Source organism: Mirounga angustirostris, unplaced genomic scaffold (genome assembly GCF_029215605.1).
Source record: "Mirounga angustirostris isolate CCGP_5_RB_7025 unplaced genomic scaffold, mMirAng1.0.hap1 SCAF_13, whole genome shotgun sequence".
NCBI lineage: Eukaryota > Metazoa > Chordata > Mammalia > Carnivora > Phocidae > Mirounga > Mirounga angustirostris.
In genome coordinates, this window is record NW_026991721.1 from 64,669,367 (window position 1) to 64,687,854 (window position 18,488).

Consider the following 18,488-nt stretch of genomic DNA (forward strand, 5'->3'; position numbering starts at 1 on the left):
GGCGCCGGCCGCGCTGGGCTGGGGGCGAGCGCCGCGGGGCCCGGGGAGGCGGCCGGGCCCCCAAGCGGAGGCGGCGTCCTCCCGGAGGCCCGCGCCCCGCCCTCTCGGCGCCCGAAGGCTGGCGTTCCCCAGGTTCCTGCGGAAACTTTCCTGGGCGCCGCGCTCTCGCTCGCTGCCTTCGTTGGCCTTTGAGACCCGCTCGTTTCCTGGACGCACGCAACCCCAGAAGCAGCGTCGGCCTCCGGCTCTCGCATCCGCCCCCAGGGCCCAGTAGGGCGCTATTAATGTTTGTTGAATGAATGAGTGGCTGTCCTAGCGGTCGGGCCCTGTGATAAATGACACACTCGCACTCAAGGGGAAAACCTGGATCAGACACACTTGGCATCGCGCTGTGACCTTTCTGTGAACTCAGGAGTGGAGGGCTCTTTGTAAGAAACACTTTGTTCCCCGCCAGGGTGAATGGAAGTGATCTTATTTTTTTTCCAGGACAATTTGCATGTAAAACACTTCGTCTCACTGGCAGATTTCACATCTTGGCTTTTGGTTTGAAAAATGAAGTGACAGTTCAGAAGAAGCTCTAGTGATGTGTAGATAGAAGTTGCTTGGTTAATGCTGCGTGGTTTGGGAATAGCGCTCTCGAAGGCCGTGATACCGTGGTGTCACGTAATTCCGTGTTTCTGAGTTACCTTAAAGCGTAAAGAAGAACTTCCGTGCTGAGAGTTCTCAAACTTAACACAAAGGACTAAACCTCTACTTTCTGTGTTGGAGTGAGACGCAGCGAAACACAGCTCCAAAAAGGTTTTTTCCCGGTTTGGTTGTTTTGATCATGATAGCTGGTAGCAAATCATGAAATCCAGGCTTGGAAAGCCCTTCGTTACCCTTCTGACTTTTTCCTACTGTATTCCTGGTGTGGGCTCTCCAGCTAAGACTAAACAACTCTGAGTTTCTGAAGCTCATGACCTTCCCGGTGCGCCCAACCCACCTTTGCCAACTCTTCAGAAAAGTTTGTTGTAAAAATACAGAATTGGCTTCTGTCTAGAGAGAGAGACTCTCTAGAGCCAGAAGCCGGAATCTCTGGAGCCAGAAGAATGAGTCTGATGGTAGCCCCTCACTTTTTTCAAGTGGGTTAGCCTGTTTCCTGGAGTCGTCCCTTATTTTGAAAATACTGTCGTGAAGGGACTAGTTTCAGAGGTGAGGGCAGGGGTAAGCGGAGCCAGGAAGGATGGTGAGGAAGCTAGGGGCTAGCGACAGACAGGTGGAAGCTGTTACTACCTCTAGACCTGACGGGGCACGGGGAGCCCACAGAGAGCTGGAACTATGGAAGGGGGGCTGCCGGACAGGAACTGTAGCTACAGAGAGACACAGCGACTGTCAGTAACATGGAGATGGAGCAGGGAGACATTGGCACAAGAGATACTCTGTGTCTTCTCTTTCCTTGCCCTTGAGTCTCTTGTGGGTGCTTCTAGTTGGCTGGACCCAGGGGGAAGTCACCCGGGCAAGGGTGTATGGACAATGCCATATGTAGGGGTCAGCTCCCTCAGGACACAGAGCCGTGCAGCGATCATAGTGGGGATTGGGGGAAATGAAAATAACCAGCAGACCCTTTCAAAGTGAGCTGCCCGGAAGCCCCCATAGTAGTGTGGAAGTCTAGCCCAGCCCACCCAGGTTAGAACCCTTCTCGGTTCTAGCCCAGACACCAGGTTCTAGTAATGCAGCCAGGGCCGCTTTTCCTTATTCTGTCCGTTACATCACACTGTTAGCTCTCATTGAGTTGGCTACCGACTTATTCAAAAACATTTTCATGTCTGTGGCTCCTGAACCATTCCCTTACCTGTCTCAGATTTACTCAATTGGGTTTTTGAAACCAGGTGCAAGATCTTATTTTTATCCTTGCTCTACTTAACTGTTAAGTCCTGATTCTGTCATTCAGACGCTTAACTAATCCAGGGGATGTAAATGGTGAGTTTGCTTCTTCTAAAGGGGCCCACCACCACCCAGCCCCACCTGCTTGCCGCTGTAGGTGGTAGTTCTGCGAGCCCAAAGAAGGCAGCTGGGTTGGTCTGAAATCACCTGCTCTTGGTGAGTGTGTGCTGGGTCTCAGTGATCAATGCTTTGCCTGTCAAGGGCCCACTAATCATCACTTCAGTAACAGTAAGACTAGATCTTGCTCTGGATCTTGCAAAAACTCACAGCTGTGTGCTTTGCAGAAACTGCTTTCTCCTACTTCCCCCCCCCCCATAATATTCTAGAACATGATTCCTCAAGGTCACTGATGTGACCTTGAGCATTGAATTCTCCTGGGCTCAGGGACTGCCATTCATTCACTTGACACCTGTTGTGTCCCACTGTAGAACACAAACATTGGAAAGACATAATACGTGTTAGAATATTTAGTCAATAATTTCATATAACAATATGTCTTCGTACAAATACCTACTACATACATCATAGAATGACTTATAAGTCTCATAAGAATACATTAAAAGTAGTCATCACTCCTGTGTTTTCAATAAGGAAAAATAACCTTAGGAAAAGAGAGGTTAAAAGCATGGTCTTTGGGACCAGACACCTTTGGCTTTGATTTCTGGTCCAGCCCCTTATCTATTGCTATGACTTAGGACAACTTTCTTATCTAAGCTTCTGTTTCTTCATCTATAAAATGGGAATAAAGCATGTAATATGCATAGCATGGTATGAATAATGAATAGTAGCTATTAAAATTGATAGCTCAATGTGACATAGTCCTTAAAATTTGAAATAGTCTTTTCATTATGGACTATAGAAGATTCTACAGGTTCTGCAAATAGCCTAGTAGCTCATGACTCTGAAGCTCTTATGACCCTGCGTTGGTCCCTTTGGAAATTAGGGATCTTTCCTTGCACATCAGATACTCCTATTTCCATAATGTCATATTTCAGCATTTTTTAGAAGATTTTATTTATTTTTTGAGAGAGAGAGTGCAAGCATGAGCATGTGTGCAGGAGTGGGGAGAGAGGCAGAGGGAGAGACTCTCCAGCAGACTTGTGCTGACTGCGGAGCCCCACGTGGAGCTCAATTCCACGACGCAGAGATCGCGACCAGAGCCGAAATCTGGAGTCAGACGCTTAACCAACTGAGCCACCCAGGTGCCCCATATTTCAGTATTTTAGAATATCTGGGCCCATTTTCAGGAGTTGTCGTTAAGTGGCTTTTGTTTTCCTCTGTGGATCTTCTCTTTTGTGGTTCCAGCCTTCCTTTACGCTATACACAGCCCTCTTCTGTGGCTCCTTAGAGTAGCCTTTCAGAGTCCTTAGCCAAAGGGTCACCTTTCATCTTTCTTTCTCTAGATCTGTCCTCAAGACTTGCTCTTTCCAGGGACACCATCTTGCATTGTATTTGCCAACTGGAGGTGCCCTAAGTTGGGTCAGCAGCAATGATTATTCCTATCACTTACCCTTGTATTTATTATCCCTTAGAGTTTTACATTTTGTTCGATGTCCAATGTGTCCAATAAGGGCTTTAACTTAATAATTTTAAAATAATACTAGGACTTACCCCTTTGGTTCTCATTGGCCTCCCAGTGTAACTGGGGAAGATCCCCAAACTGTAACATATTTATGGTTTCGGGAGTGGGGGGATCCCCCAGCCCTGCTGAGCAACTCTCTTCTCCCCGAATCAGCATGCATTCTCATTTTCCAAAGTGCCACCTCAAACCCTCACCACTCAAACTCTTCCCCACACCTTGAGATAGAAAACTGAGTACTAGGTGTGAACTTGTTCAATTTCCCCTTGCTCCCTGAGATCTACACCTCCTTTCATGCTCCTTGCCTACCCTAGTCTCTTCCAAAGAGGTCCCTTGTCCCCTTGTTTGTGAGGCCATTCATTTTGCTCCTTCCCAGACTCGGCATAGCCAAATAGCCTTGCTCTCATGTCCTCAGTCTCTTTCATGCTGCTCTACCCCCCAACATTCTGTAAATATGCTTGAGTCTTTCCCATTTGGAGAAGATCTCCTGATACTGGTTTCTTCTTAATACTCAACTGCAGATCTTGAAAGAGTTGCCTTAATGGCTTTCCCTTGCTTATCTCCTCATCATTTCTTGACCCATTAGCCTCGTTCTTTCAGGAATCCTCTACTGAGCGCCTACCATGTACCAGGCGCTGTGCTGGGATATGGCAGGGAAAATCCAGACAAAAATCTCTGCCTGCATGGAGCTTACATTCTAGCAGTGGAGACAGATAATAAACAAGATCAGTTGGTAGATCATGTGTGTTGTATTAGAGTAGTGACAGGTGCTTTAGAGCAAAATAAAGCATGGCAAGGGAACACGGAGTGTTGAGGGTTGAGAGATGGTTGGCACTGTAAAATGGGATGGCTAGAAAAGACTTCCCTGGGAAGGGTATTTCTGAAAGATCTGAGGGAGGTGAGGGAGCCATATGTGTATCTTGAAGAAGAGCATCACAGGCAGAGGGAATGGCAAATGCAAAGGCCCTGAGGCAGGAGTGGACCTGATATGTGGAGGGCCAGCAAGGAGGTCGCTGTGACTGGAGAGGGTGAGCATGGTTGTGGAAGGTGGTGAGGTCTCAGGGATTAGACGGAGGGTAGATGCGGGTTGTGTAGGGTGCTGGAGGCCATCGTATGCCTGGAGCCTTTACTCAGAGTGAGATGGGAAGGTTTCAGGGGCTTTGAGTAGAGGAATAACATGACTGCACTTGTGTTTCAGCAGGATGGCTCTGGTGAGGTGCTGCATGACTGTGGGGGGGCAGAGGTAGAAGCAGGGACATGAGCTAGGAGGCAGGGGAGAGCGGCGGTGGCCTGGAGTAGAGGGGTGGGCGCTGAAGCCTGGGTGTAGTTTGAAGATGTGGTGGGTAGGATTTACTGAATGGTTGGATGGAAGATGAGAGGAGAATCGAGATGACTCCAGGGATTTGGGTTTGAACAGCTGAAGAGAGAGTGCTTTCACTGAGCTGGAGAAGTCTCTGGGTGAGCTGGTTTGGGGAGAAAGAGGGTGGGGCCTGTTGAATAGAGGGGCCTGCTTCACTTTGCAGCGGCCATGCTGAATTCACAGTTGGTTCCAAGAGCCCAGTTCGGGGGCGGGGGGTGTCTGGGCTAGAAAGTAGAAGAGGTCCAGGGCCTGCGCCCTGAGGCTTTCAAACATAGCGGACCGTGGAGAGAGGATCAGCAGGAGGGGCCATGGAAGGAGGAAAGCAGGAGCGCATCCGCCTGTTCCCACAGTGCAGGCTTTGCTGGTTGAGGGCTCCCAGGACCCACGGTCTCCTTTTCCGTCCTCATTCCACTTGGGCTGTTGGTGGCATTTGACATTTCTTCAGCTCTCTCTGTTCCTCAAGACATCTTCTCCCTTGACCTTATTCACACTGAAATTGTTGCCTATGTCTCTGACTAGTCTTTCTCAGACTCCTTCTTGGGTTGTTCTTGCCTATTTGCCCCCTCAGCAGCATTTCCTGGGGTTCTGACTTCCCGGCTTTGCTCTCTGTTTTGGGGTGGTTTTTTTTTTTTTTCCTCTCCCGTGGATTATCTCACCCACTCCCATGGCTTCAATGACCATCTGCCCATTGATGCTTCTCAAATCCATGTCTTAAGTCCGGATCTCTCACCTGTAGGGCACCCATCTCCTGGGTGTGTCACCCTCCAAGTCCACATGCCCTCGAGGGCATTACTATCCGTGCCACTTGCCCCAATCAGCTTCTCTCCTTCCACCATCCCGCCAGTTGCCTGAGGCCGCGGTCTTCCTCTGTCTTGGCAACCTCTTCTGAAAGGGCAAATAGCAAATATCGCAGACTTTGCTGGCCCCAGCCTGTGCTCGGTTCTGCCCTTGTTACCGTAGACGGGAGGTGAAGGAACACGCATGGCTCTGCTCCAGCTGGACCCTGACATTTGAATTTCATGTAACTTTCATGTGTCACAAAATATTCTCATTCTTTTTCAGTCCTTTAAAAATGTGAAACCCATCCTTAGCAGTGGGGCTGCAAGAAAACAGATGGCGGGCTCGTGGCAGCCCCGGGGCAGTGGCTTGCCCACCTCTGCTCTCTCCTGTCCCTGCACACAGCCGTCTGTCCAGGAGGCCTGTGGATTCCGCCTTGCATCCCCACCTCGGGTCAGGCCCCGGAAGTGCTCTTTGTCTTTTTCAACATTGTTTCTTTCTTTTTTTTTTTCTTTTTTTTTTTAATTTTTCCATTTTTATTTTCTACCTGAAATGTTGCAAATATCCACCCCACTGGTCTCCCTGTCTCTGGGCCTTTTCTGTTCAATCCACCCTTCATTATTTTGCCAGTATACCGTTGTTGTTGTTGTTTTTTATTTTTTTTTATTCTTATGTTAATCCCCATACATTACATCATTAATTTTAGATGAAGTGTTCCATGATTCATTGTTTGTGCACAACACCCAGTGCTCCATGCAGAATGTGCCCTCCTCAATACCCACCACCAGGCTAACCCATCCTCCCACCCCCCTCCCCTCTACAACCCTCAGTTTGTTTTTCAGAGTCCATCGTCTCTCATGGTTCGTCTACCCCTCCGATTTCCCCCGCTTCATTCTTCCCCTCCCGCTACCTTCTTCTTCTTCTTCTTCTTTTTTTTCTTAACACATACTGCATTATTTGTTTCAGAGGTACAGATCTGAGATTCAACAGTCTTGCACAATTCACAGCGCTTGTTGTTGTTTTTTTAACACCAAGGTAATGCCCCCTCAGGGCGTTCAAGACCTCCTCAGCTGCTCCTTAGTCTCCCCTTCTGGTCTTGCCTCTGTTTCCCTTTCAGGAAGCCTCCATTTTAGCTGCACCCAACCGCTCTTTATTCCCCAACACATCACGTTCTTTCACACGTGTTAACCTCTGTACGTGCTGTTCCATATTTCTGAAATGACCTTCTTCCTTTCCCTATACACCAAACTCCTATTCAATCATTAAAACCCAGTTCAGATATCCCCTTCTGCTGGTTGCCTTCCTCGCTCCCGCAGGAAGTGAGCTGCTTCCTTCTCTCATGCCCCCTTATCCGTGGCTCTGCCGTGGCACTGGCCACGTTGCCCTGTGGCCGTCTGTGGGAGTGCATGTCACACGCCACGCTGAGGGCCCCCTTCCCGTAGCCCCCCTGCCCGGCGTAGTGTTTAACACATGGTGATACTGGAGTTTCCATGCGAGGAATTTCCCCATATTTACCTGGGTGAAAATAGCCCCCTGCTAACTGGTTGTGTAATCTTAGGCCTCTTCCTCTTTGTCCATTTCTCATGTCAGTGGATTAAGCTACAGAACCTCTGAGGGCCCTTGCAGCTCTGGTGTTCTGTGATTTCTGAGCTCTCATTTCACCAGGCTTCTCTCAAATTCAGTTTTATTGTCTGTGTAGGGTGGTCTGGGAATGACATCATCACAAAGACCTCTTTCTTTCCTCCACTAATGAAGGCACCTCAGTGTCGGGAGGAGGAGATGGGCACCAGGATAAGCGGGCCCCGGCCCAAGGACACCTCCATATTAGGAGTCCTTGTCTCATGGAATATCTCTCTTTGGTTAACAAGCGCAGTTCGTAATTATGTTTTAGCCATTAGTACAGAAGAGATGAAATCCTCATGTAAACATATGTAAGCATCTAAAATCACTATTCACTGTCATGGAAAAAAGAACACATTTGGGAAAAGCTCTACAACAATTTCAGTAATTAAAAAAAACACTTAAAAATAAAATATACATTTTTAAATTATTCCTTTTTTTTTTTTAAGATTTTATATATTTATTTGACAGAGAGAGACACAGCGAGAGAGGGAACACAAGCAGGGGGAGTGGGAGAGGGAGAAGCAGGCTCCCCGCAGAGCAGGGAGCCCGATGCGGGGCTCGATCCCAGGACCCTGGGATCATGACCTGAGCCGAAGGCAGACGCTTAACGACTGAGCCACCCAGGTGCCCCCAAAATAAAATACTTTAAGGGAGGCACAAACGTTCTGTTAAGTGTTCAGTGTGTTCTGCAGCCGAAATCAGGAAGAAATCCCTATGAAGGTTTTGTCTGAGGCCTAGAGCCCCCAGGACAAGGAGGCCTCCTCTAGCTTAGGCCCTGGACCTCGTCCCTTCCCTCCTTTTCCCTGTGGTGCCTGGGAGGGCAGGGGTTCTGTCCGTCCTGCTCCTGTTTGCACCGCACGTGCCTTGCGTGGTTCCAGATACTCAACAAGTGCCCTACAAAATGGCGAACCAACTGCCTGAATCATCAGTGGGCATCTGACTCCTCCTGAGGGTGTCCCCAGCTTACTTCAAACTCTGCCTAACCTTGAATGACAATCCTGGTCCCCTGCTTTCATCCAGGCCTCAACTTCTGGCTGCACGTGCACGGGTGCGTGTGTATGTGTGTGAGAGATGAAACTGCCTTCTCCCACCAGGAATCTCTTTACCCTTTGTGGAGGGACATTATCACTTAGCCCCACTCTTGACAAGCACGCTAAGGCCCTGGGTCCTAGAATCTATAGGCAGTGATGATACAGTGCAGGCAGGTCCAGGGTGGAGATCCCTCTGAGTGTAGAGGCCTGCGTTTTTGTTTTCATCCAGAAAAGCTTGCTCTGTGAAAATGGCGTTGCATGTTTTCCTGATGGAGCTAAAATGATGACGGGCTGAGGTGAAACAGCCTCTGGGCAAGGTTTGGGGGAGACAAAAGAAAGGTGCAGACCAAAACTGTGCAAGAAATTCAGAATTCCTGTAATTCCCCCGGAGCCTGCTGGTTGCCCTCCCCCGCCTGCCTAGCCCTTCCTGCGCTTCTCCGCTCCATTACTCACTAGGTGCCAAACCAGGGGAATCCATCACCACCACACTCCCCACTCCGGCCCACCCGGAAGGACCTACTAAAAGGAGAGCCTGGCTCGGAGCACAAGCTGTGGATCGTAGCTGCTTCATCTGTGTTCTGGCCCGGAGACACGCGTTTGCACGGAGTGCGGATGGATCGCTATAGGCCTTGCTGAAAATCTGGTTCCACTAGCATTTACTAAGTGATAATTCTGTTTGCTGTGAACACACCAGCCTGCCAACGCCTTAGAAAAACCGTCTTTGTGGCTAGAGACCCTTTGTGGCTAGAGACCCTGTGTTCCCTGCAAACCAGCCTTAGGGAGAAGTTAGGCCGTGGACGGAAGAAGCGGTGAACTTCATCGGTTGAAACAGAAATATTCTCTACTACCACACACTCTTGGGGGAAGGAAGAATGAACCAAATTGCTTAGCATCTAATTTTTTAATAAAAGTAGGGTTTTTTTCCCATTATAAAATTAACCCATGCTTTAGGGATTTACGGGAAAGTAGAAAACAGCCATGCGAATTGCACCTCCCAGAAGCAATCACTGTTAGAATTTTGACTTACTTCGGTCTATTCTTTTTCTTCCTTATAACTTTTTTCCTTTTTATAATTGTAAGTATACCATGTATATTACATAGATAAAAATTCTGTATCTCTATTTTTCATTTATTATATCAATAGATTTTGTGTTGTAAATCTTACCAAACATACTTTTTATAGGTGCATAATATTCATTGAGTGAATGTCCTCTTGCTCACTTACCCATTTCTTTTGATCCTCTTTTTTTTTTTCTAGAAATGATGCTGTCCAAAACTTTTTTAAAAAGGAAGAATAATTTTCTTTGAATGGAGCCCCAGAAGTACAGTTATGGGTCAAAGGGTGACTTTTGGCTTGCTTAACACTGATTGTTTATCACTGATAAACAGAGATTCCTGCTTTTGGGTCTGGGTGGTCTTCCCAGTAGGCTGTTTGAAAGTAAAACCAGCATCGTTAGGCTGGAAGTTTCTGTCTGCTCCTGGCTAATGGGCCCAGGTCACTGAGTTGTGGGATGGGGTGGGGTGGGACGGTGATGGGTCAGGCAAGTGCACACTTCCCTCCTGGTCAGTAACATGTTCATAGTGAGCTCTAGAACAGGCAGATCTTTATTTCAGAACTTTCTCTTGGGGCCATCCTTCCATCCATATGTGGCCTGGTTTATCATCCCAAGTGCCTGCTCTTCTAACAAGGCCCGAGGTGCCTTGGGAATGGTCATCCTTGAAGTCCCCTTGGAAATGGTCATCCTTGAAGTAAGTCACAGCCTCCCCCTGCCCCACTGAGTTCGCACCACTTCATGTGAGACCCAGTGAAGGTTTGGTCAAGGAGTCCCTCCTTGTCTTGACCTCTCCCTCCCTACCTCCCAACTGCTGAATTCTTGGACTTGCCCCACACTTGGTAACCACAACTGGGAGGTCATGACAAGACAGTGAACTGAGGGCGACGATGGACAAATTAAGGTTGCCAGGGTTTAGGGCTCCTTAGGACACATGGTGCTTGCAAGCTGGGTCTCGAAACCAGAGGAAGAAACCCCTCCCCGCCCCAGGCTGACAAGAGGAGGGATAGGATTCGGGAGCTTTCTGAGTTTCTGATGGATTTTGACAAGAGTGGGCTGGGCCGATGCCTCCAGGGCTCAGTTTCCTCAACCTGCATTAGGAGTCAGCAGTCAGGTGTCTCATTTCATCTGCTAAGAGTGGATCTGAGCCAGTTGGAGCACGTAATTATCACACCCAGCACCCCAGGGAGCGTTTCTTGGGCGTCAGTTGTGGAGGCAGACTCCCCCCCCCCGCCCCCCCCCCGGGAGTGGTGTGTCAGGGCATTTATTCATCCTTGAATCATACTCCACTCCCTTCACTCATTCCCTATCTCTTTGAAAATCCAGAGGCCCCTCCCCTCTTCTGTTCTGTGAAAAACCCAGTCTGACACAGGAGTTGTGAACGCGGTGGGTCTCCTGGGGATGATGATGATGTGGGACTACAAAAAAGTGAGGTTGCTGGCCTGTTTCTGCTCCCTCGGAGACCCAAACCCAGGCCGCAGGGCTCCCCAAAATACCAGGGTGCTCCACGGAGCAGGCTCTGCACTTACTTCTTCCTAGGATATATTCATCAGTAGAACCATTAATCTGCCAATTGCAGTATGACATTGACTTTTCCAACCCAAAACAATTCTTTCTAAAGCAGATTTTGTCTTAGACAACATGGCTTTGGCCGTAGGGTGTGTGGGAGCCCCTGTGGAGAGACAAAATGAGAGAGGGGTTCAGGAAGAGGGTCTGCGGCCCCAATCTCCAAGTTGAGGGGATGGGGCAATCCAGGTTTATTAGGGCAGGCGTTGAGGTGACAGGGTCCCAAGGTTCTTGGCCTCTGTTGAGTGCCTGAGTTCTGAATCTGAAGGGCTTATCCAAGTCCAGGCTGGGGTCTCAGCTTCAGGGGCCTGGGGGCAGACACCGGCAGAAGTTAGCAGGCAAGTCAAGACCCTAGCTGAGCAGGTGAGGGGCAGGGGCAGGCTACGGCCCCAATGTGGACTCATCCTGACCCCACAAATGGAGGTCGTTGATGAGTCTGCCAGTGCTCACACAGGAACCCGGGGTCTCGCCTCACTCATTGCCCCCACCCCCCTACACTCCCGGCTTGGAAATCAACTTTCCTCTTAGTGGAGAGGGGTTTCCTATTTACGGTAAGCCTGAGCTGTCCCTGACTCCCAGCCCTGGTGGGGCCGACCTATAGATGACAGGTAGTGACTAGTGACAGCTGGGAGAAGCAGGGGCAGCAGGAACCAACGTTTTTTGATGCTGTTTGCAAAACACAAGTTGCATTTTAAAGCAACCCAGGACACGGGCAAGTGCCGAAATAGCCCTTTGCAAGGAGTAGTAGCTGCCTCTTAGCTGACAGTTGCAAGGCCTGTCCTGGTGGACTCCGTAGCCCCTCCAGCACATGTCCAAGGGCCTGGAGAACAGAACGATCTCTTCGCCTGCTTTTCCTCCCCGCCTGTCATTATGGTAAATTACAAGGCTCCCATGATGACTATGGAGAGGCAGATTGATTTTGTTCCTTGTGGTTGTCGCTGTGCTCAACGTGGCCGGGGTGATGGGCACCCAGATTTCACACCTGGTAATGGCCCTGCCAGGGGTGGATGTGAGCACAATTGGGACCTGACACTTCAATAAATCGGAGACATTCTGCTGTGGAGATCAAAGTTCAGAATTGCTTAAATTGGTGTTGGAGCAGGTGGGAAACAGGAGTCCAGAGCCATGAATTGGATAGAAAACAATTGTCGTTCAATTTGTAAGACCTGAATGTCAGCTTTTCGAATGATATGACACCAATTTAAGTGAGTTGGGCTCCCAGCTACCTAGCCTATTTAGTATGACTGGTTTGGGAAAGTGTGATTCATGGTCTAGCTTATGTCCTTAAAGGGGAAGGGCTTGGAGAACCAACCCTGCTTGTATCTCTGGGGTCAGGCAGTTGTGTTCGGGGAGGGGGGTGGTATCACTGGGTTATCTGTGTTCGTGGGCGTGTGGATGACAGTTTCACCTCCTACCTGGATGTGTTGGTAAGCCCCCAAGCTCCATTTCCCGCCGTGACCTCTCTCCTGAGCTTTAGACTCATTACATGTTTATGTCACAGCATCAGTCCTTGTACACAGAGGTGAAGCTGGATTTTAACAGGCCATATCGTTCTCAAAGGCTCCAGATGAGGTGGGGTTGTGCTCTGTGTTCTGATGGCAGCTCAAGTCCAGAGGAGAGGTAGTTTGATCTCTGTGAATGAATGGGTACCTTTTTTATATTTATTCTTTCTTAGGATTGCAGTTTTATTGAGGTACAGTTCCCCATTTAAACAGTGTAATTCTCTGGTTTTTAGTATATTCACAGTTGTGCAACCATTGACACAATTCTAGAACATTTTCATCACCCCAAAAAGAGACCTTGTGCCCATTAGCAGTCACCCTACCTTCCCTCCCTATTCTCCTACCCCCCCCAGGAGCCGCTAATCTATATTCTCTCTCCAGATTTGCCTATTCTGGACATTCCGTATAAATGGAGTCAAACAATCATTCTATGGTTTTTTTCCATTGGCTTTTTTCACTTAGGGTAGTATTTTCTTTCTTTCTTTCTTTCTTTTTTTTTTTTAAAGGATTTTATTTGTCGGAGAGAGAGAGAGTGAGTGCACAAGCAGGGGGAGGGGCAGAGGGAGAGGGAGAAGCAGACTGCCTGCTGAACAGGGTGCCTGATGAGGGACTTGATCCCAGGACTCTGGGGTCATGACCTGAGCTGAAGGCAGACGTTTAACTGACTGCGCCACCCAGGCGTCCCCTTAGGGTAGTATTTTCAAGGTTCATCCATGTCGTAGCATCCATCAGTACTTTGCTCCTTTTCACGGCCGAAAAATAGCCTGTTCGATGGATAATACCACATTTTGTTTATCCATGCATCAGTTGATGGACATTTTGATTGTTTGCACTTTTTGCTGTAATAAATAATGTAGCTATCAATTTTCATGTACAAGTTTTTGTGTGGACATATGTTTTCATTTCTCTCGAGTACAAGAGAATATGTTTCGCATTTTGAAGAACTGCCAGGCTGTTTTCCAAAGGGGCTGCACCATTTAATACTCCCACCATCAGGGCGTGTCTCCACATCCCCACCAACACTTGTTACCGTCTTTCTTTTTTGATGGTAGCCATCGCGGTGGTGTGAAGTGTAGCTCACTGTGGTTCTCATTTGCATGTCCCTGAAAGGTCATGATGTTGATCATCTTTTCATGTGCTTTTTGGACATTTGTAGATCTTCTTGGGTAACCATGCCCCCATAGAGTTCATTGCACATCTCCCCAGTCCTAAGCATGAAGAGGACTCTGGCTGCTCACCCAGAAAGGTACATGGCAAGAAAGTCTCATCCTCCCATTTTTTTAAATGTTGGTGGGGAGTGCCAGAGACTTGTTGCATCCTGTATGAGGTGCTGTTCATCTTGCAGAATGACTGTATTCCTGAAATATTTCCTGTTAAGCAAATGGTCATAATCCTGTTTTACCACTGGCTGTCATTATTAAATTGGAAATTGATTGGAATAAAACTTTGGGCCCAAATTGTAAATGTGGGAAATTCCTGTTGGTATACTATTATATTTCACATAATAATACTAAAAACAATGATAATACCATTAGGGCATCAGGGGCAAGCGCTTATGATGCTCTATGGGCCAGGCAATGTAGTAGATGCTTCAGATATATTAATGTTTGATCTTCCTAACAACCCCATGAAATAGGTATTAGCAGCTTTGCCCCTTTACAAATGGGGAAAGTGAAGAACAGGGAGGCCAGGTAACTTGCCCGAGGTCAAAGCTCATGTACTAGTTAAGGTAACACTAGCTGCTATAACAGATAAGCCCCAGATTCTCAGAAGCTTATCATAATAAAAATTTATTTCCTGCTTATAGCAGAACCCCATGGCATCATTTTTTTTTTTTTTTTAAGTGATCTCTACACTCAGTGCGGGGCTTGAACTCATGAGCCTGAGATCAGGAGTCGTATGCTCTACTAACTGAGCCAGCCAGCCCCCCAACTCCAGCCTCCTTGATTGGATTGCCTTCCACATGGTCATTCAGGGATCCAGGTACCTTTCATCTTAACAGTCTTCCTTCTTCCATGTTCTTTGGGTCCTCACCAATCAATCAAGGGGGCCTGGTGAGAAAGACAGCAAGACTTCAGTGGGAGGTTCTTACCTGGCAGGCACTGACTTGATGCATATCACTTCTGCCCACTTACCACTGGCCAGAGCTCAGTTTTGTGGCCGCACTTCAGTGCAAAAGAGGCAAAGAGACATAGTTGTTGGCCCAGAGGGAAAGGAAATGAATTCTGGCAAATACACGCATTGTTTTGCCATCACTAGCAAGTGGAAGACCTAGGATTTGAACCGGGGCAGTCTGGCTCCAGAGCATTGCTCTTAACTAGAACATTCTACCATCTCACTGTGAACAACAGCTCAAAGTCAGAGAAAAGTGTGGAGAGTTACACCACTTTTTACTCCGTGTTATTCCCACCCAGATGCTGGGCTTGGGAATTCTATCAAATTCTATCAAAGTCATTGTCTTTCAGTGCCAGGCTCTGTTCTCTACATTTTTACATGTTCTATTTCATTGAATCCTCATAATTACCCCCATGAGATAGGGGATTATGATTATTCCCATTTTCCAGGTGAGGAGGCTAAAACCAAACGCTTGGGTGTGCCTCCCGGTGTAAGTAAGTGGCGTCTCTGGGCTTCTAGCACCTTCATATGAAACGACCGAGCACGGGGGGGTTTGAAGGGAAGGTGAGAGAAGATGAGAAAGTCCACGCCACCAAACCCCAGCTAGAACCTTATTTGGATCCTGCTTCAGAAAAATCAACTTCTTCAGGGCACCTGGGTGGCTCAGTTGGTTAAGCGACTGCCTTCGGCTCAGGTCATGATCCTGGAGTCCCGGGATCGAGTCCCGCATCAGGCTCCCTGCTCTGCAGGGAGTCTGCTTCTCCCTCTGACCCTCCTCCCTCTCATGCTCTCTGTCTCTCATTCTCTCTGTCTCAAATAAATAAATAAAATCTTTAAAAAAAAAAAGAAAGAAAAAAAAAGAAAAATCAACTTCTTCAAGTGATTTATGGGACAATCAGGAAAAAGTAACCACTCACCGGCAATGGATGACATGAAGAAATCATTATTAATTTGTAGGGTGTGAGAACAGCGTCGTGGTCATGTTAAAAAAGACGGAAGTCCTTATCTTTTCCAGGTACATACTGAAATGTGTAGTGGACGGCATGATAAGATGTCTGGAAGTTGCTTTGGATAATGCAGTGCAGGGGTTGAGGTGTAGCAACAAGGGGCCACGAATTGCTCATTATTGCAGAACGATGATGGGTACATGGAGGTTTGTTGTACTAGTCTCTCACTTTGGGGTGTATTTGAAATTTCCTGTAATAATTATAATAAAAAAGAAAACTTTAGGGCGCCTGGGTGGCTCAGTTGGTTAAGCGACTGCCTTCAGCTCAGGTCATGATCCCAGGGTCCTGGGATCGAGTCCCGCATCGGGCTCCCTGCTCTGCGGGGAGCCTGCTTCTCCCTCTCCCACTCCCCCTGCTTGTGTTCCCTCTCTCGCTGTGTCTCTCTCTGTCAAATAAATAAATAAAAATCTTTAAAATAAAAAAAAAGAAAAGAAAACTTTAATGAATGGGCTTTCTGTAGCCCCCTAGTTTGTAAATGAAGTGATGAGGTTGGGCTCAGAGCACAGAACATGTTCGTTAAGAACAGTTGAGCAGGGATTCCTGAGTGGCTCAGTCGGTTCGGCGTCTGCCTTCGGCTCAGGTCATGATTCCGGGGTCCTGGAATCGAGCCCTGCATCGCATCGGACTCCTTGCTCAGCGGGGAGCCTGCTTCTCCCTCTGCCTGTCACTCCCCCCTGCTTGCATGCTCTCTCTCTCTGACAAACAAATTAAAAAAAAAAAAATCTTAAAAAAAAAAGAACAGCTGAGCAGCCTGGAAGATTTTCTAAAGCAGGCCATCAGGGGCTCTGTTTGGGCATCATTGGCCCATGTTTGAATTCTGAGATTCTCCCAGAGGCAGCGTTTAGTGCCCAGAGAACTGAGCTCCTGAAGACGAACCTGGGGCCTCCAAAAGGCAGATACACAGGCTCCCTGGGTGAGGCGGATCCAGGCTGAGGGTGGGTTTTGCCCTGGCCCAGCGGCCTCCACACAGGCTAGCTGTGCAGCATGCGACAAATATCTCGCTGAAAGGTACAGCACGGCCCCGGGCCCCAGCTGCACTTTAATTAAACGGTGAAAATCCATCAAAGACTCGGCCTTCTCAGTCAGCCAGTTCTCTGAGTCCCAGGTGAAGCCAGCTCTCGGCTGGCTGCGGGCCAGGAGGAAGGTGAGCTGCAGGCCCTCCCAAGTCCCTGCCTAAAATCAACAGCCAGGGCTCCGCAGCCAGCTTCTGACCTGATGCAAATTAAGCTTGGCATTTGGCGATGGTATTAAATGTCCTAAATCAATATTCTAGAGGCAGGATCAGAACAATTAAAAACCCTGATTTCCTCCTTGGATCATTGGAGTATATATGAATATAAATTGTCAGTTCACTTTTCAAACTCAGCAGGCTGAGAAAGAGGGAGGTCAGCCTGGTGATGCTGTGAGCATAGTTTATTTCATCCTCAGCATCTTTTCCTATTTTTACATGTATGCAGCATGTGTCAAGCACACAGGGGCATTCGTGTGTGATGAAACGTTTAATCCCTGCAGTAACCCCGGGAGGTTCTGTCATCCCCACTTTACAGATGAGCTAACAGAGGCTCAGGTGAAGTGACTTGCTCAGGGTGTCAGCTACTAAGTGGTAGAGCAAGGATTTGAGTTAATTCCTTCAAGCTCAAGTCCAGTGCTTTGCCCACTGTAACACAGCTGGCTTTTCTTCATAGTGTTTATGTTTCATTCATCAGTAATGATAATTAATAACAATGGATGAACCATAACAAGAGTGACTGTTTAATAATTTAGTTTCTCTAGTCTTAAAAGATACTGGCAGTTTTTCTGGTTTTCCATTTGTTCAACCGTTTATTGAGGGGCAGCCTGGGAGGGAGGTTTCTGGGCTCTGGAGTGCACCAGACTGGTCCCACCGCATACAGGCTGTGTGACCTGGGACAAGTTCATCATCCTCTCTGAGCCCAGGCTTCCTCATCTGTAAAATGGGATGGTACTCCTCCCACCCCCCTGGGGTTGTCATGGAGATGAAAGGAGTAGAGACTTGCAAAGTGTTTAAAGTGGGGTTGTCATGGAGATGAAAGGAGTAGAGACTTGCAAAGTGTTTAAAGTAGGGCCTGGCTCTCAGTGGGCATTCTAGAAATCTGAGTCCCTGGCAGACACTGTCAAGGCCCTAGAGGAAGACCTATGTCTCTGCTCTCATGGAACTCGCCTCTTATGTTTAGCCAGTTAATATTATTGCTCCTATTTTCATTAAACTAGCTAAACATATTTATGTTTATAGTAAAAAAATTCAAAGAGGCCAGAAATATAAACTGAAAAGGAAGGACTCCTCCTTCTTTCCTATAGTCGGGATTTAGATAGACTGGTGTAGCCTGTAATAACAGTAATAATAATAATAGTATATAGTAATGTAATAATAGTGTGTCAGGAATGCTCTGTTGTGCAAGCATACGCACTTGTCTTCTTTCTATACAACTGGAATGCCACTGTAAAGGGTGTTTGACAGTTTATACTTTTCCACTTACCTATTTACCCATCTTGCGTACAGGCATACCTCATTTTATTACACTTCACTTTATCACGTGTCGCAAATATTGCATGTTTTTTGTACAAATTGAAGGTTTGTGGCAACCCTGCATCAGGCAAGTCTGTTGGTGCCATTTTTCCAACAACATTTGTTCGCTTCATATCTTTGTGTCACATTTTGCTAATCCTTGCAATATTTCAAACTTTGTCATTATTTGTTCCGGAGCTCTGTGATCAGTGATTACGACTCGCTGAAAGCTCAGGTGATGGTTAGCATTTTCTGGCAATAAATTTTTTTTTTTAAAGATTTTATTTATTTATTTGACAGAGAGAGAATGAGAAAGAGAGCACATGAGAGGGGGGAGGGTCCGAGGGAGAAGCAGACTCCCCGCGGAGCAGGGAGCCTGATGCGGGACTCGATCCCGGGACTCCAGGATCATGACCTGAGCCCAAGGCA

At 47.6% G+C, this 18,488-nt stretch overlaps 1 protein-coding gene and 1 long non-coding RNA gene across 2 annotated transcripts in view; both read left to right on the forward strand.

The window, feature by feature from the left end:
• The window catches only part of PARVA (parvin alpha), a 177,766-nt gene that overhangs the window by 495 nt on the left and 158,783 nt on the right, over positions 1 to 18,488 (forward strand). The window lies entirely within an intron of this gene.
• LOC129046357 (uncharacterized) overlaps positions 1 to 18,488 on the forward strand; it is a 56,623-nt gene continuing 38,135 nt past the window's right edge. The window contains exon 1 of the long non-coding RNA XR_010407018.1: positions 1 to 18,488. This exon is cut by the window's right edge and continues 28,261 nt beyond it. This is a non-coding gene — a long non-coding RNA (uncharacterized LOC129046357).